Source organism: Girardinichthys multiradiatus, chromosome 13 (assembly GCF_021462225.1).
Source record: "Girardinichthys multiradiatus isolate DD_20200921_A chromosome 13, DD_fGirMul_XY1, whole genome shotgun sequence".
Taxonomy (NCBI): Eukaryota; Metazoa; Chordata; class Actinopteri; order Cyprinodontiformes; family Goodeidae; genus Girardinichthys; species Girardinichthys multiradiatus.
In genome coordinates this window covers 13,555,632-13,561,666 of record NC_061806.1, presented here as the reverse complement: position 1 = coordinate 13,561,666, position 6,035 = coordinate 13,555,632, and the positions used below count along the sequence as shown (strand labels likewise).

At 40.4% G+C, this 6,035-nt stretch overlaps 1 long non-coding RNA gene across 2 annotated transcripts; it reads left to right on the top strand.

Annotated features, from left to right (window-relative positions):
• The first annotated feature begins 1,718 nt into the window (after positions 1-1,718).
• LOC124879605 lies at positions 1,719-3,310 on the top strand. 2 transcript variants are annotated; one of them, XR_007041061.1, is made up of 4 exons: positions 1,719-1,887; positions 2,014-2,120; positions 2,943-3,005; positions 3,125-3,310. It is a non-coding gene; the product is annotated as an uncharacterized LOC124879605 (long non-coding RNA). The 2 variants fall into 2 exon arrangements; XR_007041060.1 differs by lacking the exons at positions 1,719-1,887; positions 2,014-2,120 and adding an exon at positions 2,232-2,706 and having other exon boundaries at positions 2,820-3,005.
• The last annotated feature ends 2,725 nt before the right edge of the window (positions 3,311-6,035 follow it).

Below are 6,035 nucleotides of genomic sequence, written 5' to 3'. Positions count from 1 at the left end.
TTCCTTCTCCCCAGTCTTCCTCCAGACTCTGGCACCTTGATTTCCGAATGACATGCAGAATTTGCTTTCATCCGAAAAAAGTACTTTGGACCACTGAGCAACAGTCCAGTGCTGCTTCTCTGTAGCCCAGGTCAGGCGCTTCTGCCGCTGTTTCTGGTTCAAAAGTGGCTTGACCTGGGGAATGCGGCACCTGTAGCCCATTTCCTGCACACGCCTGTGCACAGTGGCTCTGGATGTTTCTACTCCAGACTCAGTCCACTGCTTCCGCAGGTCCCCCAAGGTCTGGAATCGGCCCTTCTCCACAATCTTCCTCAGGGTCCGGTAGCTGCGTGAAGCTGACACCCCACCCACTTGAAAAATTCCAGCAAATAGACAGAATGGTTAGTGCTTCATTTGTGCAGGTTTGTGCCGTTAAAATTTTCGTTTGTGCTGTTTTGGTTTCTGAGATATTAAAGATTATTTTTTAGGTCATCCAGAGGTCACCATCCCCTCATTTTACTCCGAATTGAACCGGAGTGGGCTCATTTTTTAGTGCTTCGTTTGTGCAGGTTTGTGCCGTTAAAATTTTTGTTTGTGCTGTTTTGGTTTATGAGATATTAAAGAATATATTTTTTTAGGTCATCCAGAGGTCACCATCCCCCCATTTTGCTCCAAATTGAACCGGAGTGGTCTACCTTTTTAATGCTGTTTGTGCCGCTTTTATGTACAAGCTATATAATTTTCTTTCAGGCGATCACTGACTTAAATCGATGACGTCTATGGCCTGCGCTGAACATCATCACCACCATGAGGTGGGCACATGACCAATATATTCATAGTTGGACAGTATTTCCCATCCCATACATGAAGCTAGTAAAGACATGGAGAGGTACTTTAGCCTAAGTGAAGCTTTACCTTAAGTGGACAAAAGTACTTTTTTGCAGATCAGAGCTGCTGTTAGACTTTATAGACTAACCATCACTGCTTCCAACAAACAATAGGTTTTCTACTTTCATGCCAATATTGAAGTTTTTATCTGATCAAGTTTTTATCTGATCAAGTGTTTACATAAATGCTGTCACCACTGTCACCTGATTGTTCTGCACGCCTAATTTAATATATATAACCTATACCTTACTGATAACTGCACATTATTGTATTTTTCCTCTCTTTTATTGTAAATCCCTTTCAGCCTTTTTGTGATTGTTTTTTGCACTTTGTTTCTTATAGCTTTTAGTTTGGGTAAGTTTTCTACTTTTTTAGATAAATATGAACTTGTGTACTTTCATTGCCTTATGGTTTGGTGCTGACACACTCAAATGTTCCTATTGTGGAACAATAAAGGTTTTCTATTCTAATTAATTGAGAGAGGTAACCATGACTTCTGAGATCACGCATAACCAAGTTACTGTTTGAAAATGTAATCTACATTATACTTTCAAAGAAGAATAAACACTTCTGATTTGGAAAATTAACTTTATGTTATAAATCACCACAGGCAACATATGGCATACTTAACCATCTAAGAACTTGTAACAAAGAACATTAAAATAGAACCTATTTCTGGTCAGGAATATCAAACCATGGCAAAATGTATTTGCCTTTTGATCTGGGCTTCTCAGAAATTTTCCCCCAAAATGTGTTGATTCACAGCATTCAGTCTCCTGTGTATAACGCTGCGTGTGGTTGTATTGTCTTCTTTTCAGACACAGTCTTCACTATATTTGCCAGGTTATCATAAAGCTCCCACACACATGGAGCTCTTCGGCAGTATGCAATGTAATGTCCCAGACCATCTTTAGTCAAGCTTCCCTTGAAAGCGATGACTCCTCTCAAAGAGAATGTCTTTCCTTGGAGAGCAACAGTGGGGGGAAATTCACTCAAAGGAAACTGAGTTGTGTTTGCAAGGTCAGTGTCAATCCATGTTATTTCTCCAATGCTGTAGCTGTGAGTAACAGTTCCAGCACAGAGCATTTTTCCTGAGGTGCTGGCTCCTGTTTTGAATTCAAGTGGACATTCTGATTCCTTCGGTAGTGGGCGAAGGCAGGGAGACTCCGGAAGGAAGAGTCCATTTTCCACTGAAATGTCAAGCTGAGCCATGCCACAGTCCATCAGCACAGAAATATCAGGAGAAACAAATGGTACTTCCCTTGTTGTTCCTTTGTTTAGCTGGCATAACTGTGAAGAGCAGTGTTTTGAGATGTAAACGCTGGATATATTTCTCATTGTTTTTCCAATGACCGTAGAGATATTGCACTGGGCATCGATTTGATGGGCACCAGACCTCAACTGGATTTTTTCAAACATTGCACTAAGCAGCTCTGCCCTCTGTGAATAGATCTTTGGGGTCACACCATCTGTTGCAATGGCTTTTACCAGCAGCAAGATGGGGTTGTCACTGTTGTTCCTGACAACATTTTGAAATGCTGAGCTGTCACAGAAAGCACAGCATAAGCACTGACAAAACGCATCAAATGCACATGTGTTCAGAACAGAGATTGTTGATTTCCCAACTCTAATCGGTTGATGCAGGTTTCCATTTTTTAATAGTCCCACTTTCACTCTTTTTGCCCCAAAAGATGGATCTGCATGGAGCCATTCAGTGCAGGAAGTGAGATAAGAAGTTCTCTTCCTTTTTTTGGGTGGAAGAATTAGTCCCCTCCAGTTTTCAACCACGTCTTCATCTGTTGGAGGAATGTTTGTGGTTTCATCGGATTCTACAGATTGGTGAGAATCCATTCTTGTCTTGGCTTCAGCACTGTGGGTAGTCATGGATACAGAGTTTGTTTCGGAAACTTTTGCTAATCCAGATGTTTCCTCATAATTTTTCGCTTTTGCAGAACAAATCCGCATATTTCCTTCTATAAAGGAAAGATGACGAGAAATAAAACGATCAACTCGAATGGGTAAGTTCTCGTGTTTAAAAAGGCCATGCTTTACATTTTTGAATTCTGCTTCAACAGTGGCTGAGCTTGCTGTGAGGTTGGTGCTTTTGAAGAGGGGGACCATTACTCCTGTCCAAAGTGGTAAGTAACTTGCTAGTCTTATTATGTGTGGAACAATATCAGGGAGGAAATGGATGTTGTCCCTATCCCCATTGGCTGCAGCAAGTGACCTGCTCTCCTCGCATATGTTTGATACCCAGCCGCGTAGGTCAGTCTGGATCTCGTCAAAAGAATCCACTTGATGCATTTCATTTGGATCTTCAGCTGGAATGATGATGGAGTCTTCTGTGATCTGGGTTTTTAGATATTTTTTGCACATCTCTGATTCGAGAGGGACTCCAGAACTATCATCACCCTCTGCCTCACTGAGGGCCACAACAGTGATGGCATGTATTAGCTGTTTTGCATGGTCCAAGCACTGTGATGGAAGAAGCTTTGCTATTGCCCTGACAAAGAAATCTTTGACACGGTGTGACTTGTTTTTCAGGCAGTCCCACTGACAGATCATCTTTATGCAGTGTGCCACATCAACCCTGATAAAACAAGGAGGAAGTTTTGCAGACTGGTTCCCAAGTAGCAAACGGAAGCATTCGTTGATGTATGTCTTCAGATGGGGCTAAGGAGTGAAGGCCTTCACCAGAGCACCAAGAATAGCCAGAGAAAAGTCACTCACAGCTTCCTTTGGTATAGCAGCACCTGTACGAAGCCATTCTGTCAGCCATGTTGCAATTGCATTAATGTCGTGTCTCTCTGACAGCATTTGCACAACTGGGACTGAGCAGTTGTCCCCTGTCAGAACGCCTTGATATAAGAAGATGTGGCCAGATGTACCATTTGGTCTCACCAGTCTTCTCACAACTGAGCCAGTTGCGTCAAAGCAAACTACTGAGGGGCATTTTTTGGACAATGCCTTATACACATGTAGCTGTGTTTGACTCCAATAGTGGCAAAAGAACTAGTCTAGACTAATGTCTCTTATACTACCACTGTGAGGTGTGCTATATTTTAATAACTGCAAAGACAAAATGGGATCTTTGTCACCTAATTCCAAATCTCTTCTCTCCTGCTTAGCTTTTCGTAGGGTGGCCAAATTTGGAAGGTGACTTGGCTCAGCATCTCCTATATCCATCAAATCTGATGCCTTCGCTGACCTCCATACAGCCGGCTCCATCCTGCCCTCACACAGCTCTTTTGAAATCTGTGCACGAAGATTTCCAGACATGAACCTCTTGGATTGCCCAGTGTGCAGGGAGATATCACTGTCTTCGATGGAACACTGAAGCAGCATTTGGCTGTTTACCGTTGGCTCTCTAGCACAAGTCATTTTAATATGGCCTTGACACTCTTTACAGAAGCCTTTGATATCTATATATTTGTTTGTGACAGTTGGATAAACTTTTGCTCTCTGGAACACAAATGTACATGTGCTTTTGATCTTTTTCCAAATCAGATGGTTAATTACATGACTCCAAGTGCCAGGCTTCAAAATCATGTATTCCCTTTTGCCAGATGATGAAGACTTGTCATTATATTCCACTTTCTCAGGTACAAATTTGATCCATTCCTCAAAAGGAACTTCAAGCTGAAAACCTGAGCAGTCATCTTGTCCAGGAGAAATGGAGCCTGAGTCAAACTCTGTGTCCACACTGCTCTCACGATCACTTTCCTGCTCACTGATCTTCAAACATGACCAGATGTTGTGTCTGTTAGATTTTACAAAAGTGTACAGGGCTTTTGGAGACATCTTGTTTTCCAGCTGCTGACTTAATACTGTCCAAATAGTGGCAGCTGGAGTGGCTATTTTGCCATTTAGAAGGATAGCTTCTTTTGAACTGCAGAGAACTGCAATAAGGGAATCCCTGTCTATTGGTGGCTGTCGAGGCATCTAGTTAAAGAACGAAAAGGCTTTGATTAGCATTAATCAAAATATTATTCTGGCCTAGATAATCTCCCAAAGCCACAAAACATTGATATTTCAGCATTCTATCACAACTCAAAAACTCAGTTTAAATTGTTCTCTCAAATCTGTAAGCCATTTATGCTGTGTTGTAATTATAGTATGTTTTTATTTTATTTTAAATGTTGAATTTTTTTACTACTACTTGTCTTGTGAATTTTCAATTGAAGTATCTGTTCAACTTAAAAAATGTGTCTTAGTTCTGTGGAGTCTACTGATGTGCCTAAACATCAATGACTGAAAATGAATGGAATAGCTGCAAGATGAAGACTTGCAGAATCTTTGTTTCAACATTTTTTAAAAGTCTGGACTTTTAAAAAACAGTGTTTTATCTAAAACCTAAACATTATTAGCTTACTTACCTTGTACAAGTAGTAAAACGTTTAAATTACTGCCAAAACAAGGTCAGTGGTGGGGGTCAGTACGTGGGTGGAGCCAATCCCTATGACATTGCGTGAGAACTTAGTATATCAAAGTTGCCAAGCGCTTTTAAAAAGTCTTACATTTAATGTCAGAAATTAGAAATTAATGCTTGACGCATTTTAAAATTTTATTTGAACAAAAAGTAAATTACTTGGTTATGAACTTTGAGCCAATGACCTACTCGCACTTCTGCTTTTGACCAGCGTACACGAGCTGAATTAGATTATTAAAACCACCTTTAAAAAATACTGTTATAACAGAACAGTTATTGAAATTATAAACATTACATCATAGTGGTCGCAGACCATGTCAGGTTTTGGGCATGGAATGTGTAGCTGCAGCTGGTGGATTTTTCCCATTTGTGAGAGGATAATATTGAATTACTGTGTAGAAAGATAAAGGTATTGGTGACTTAGTAGACATATTTAAAGCAAATTTCTTTGAGACCAAAAAAGTTTCATAATCTTTATTAAGGAATAAAGTGCAAAACACTATAACAAGGCATACATTTTACAACATCGGATAAAAACACAATTTAACTTGCATGATGAAAGAAAAACACGAAATTAATAACTGCTTGCTTGGTGGGGATGATGTTCAGCGCAGGCCATAGACGTCATCGATTTAAGTCGTCAGTGATCACCTGAAAGAAAATTATATAGCTTGTACATAAAAGCGGCACAAACAGCATTAAAAAGGTAGACCACTCCGGTTCAATTTGGAGCAAAATG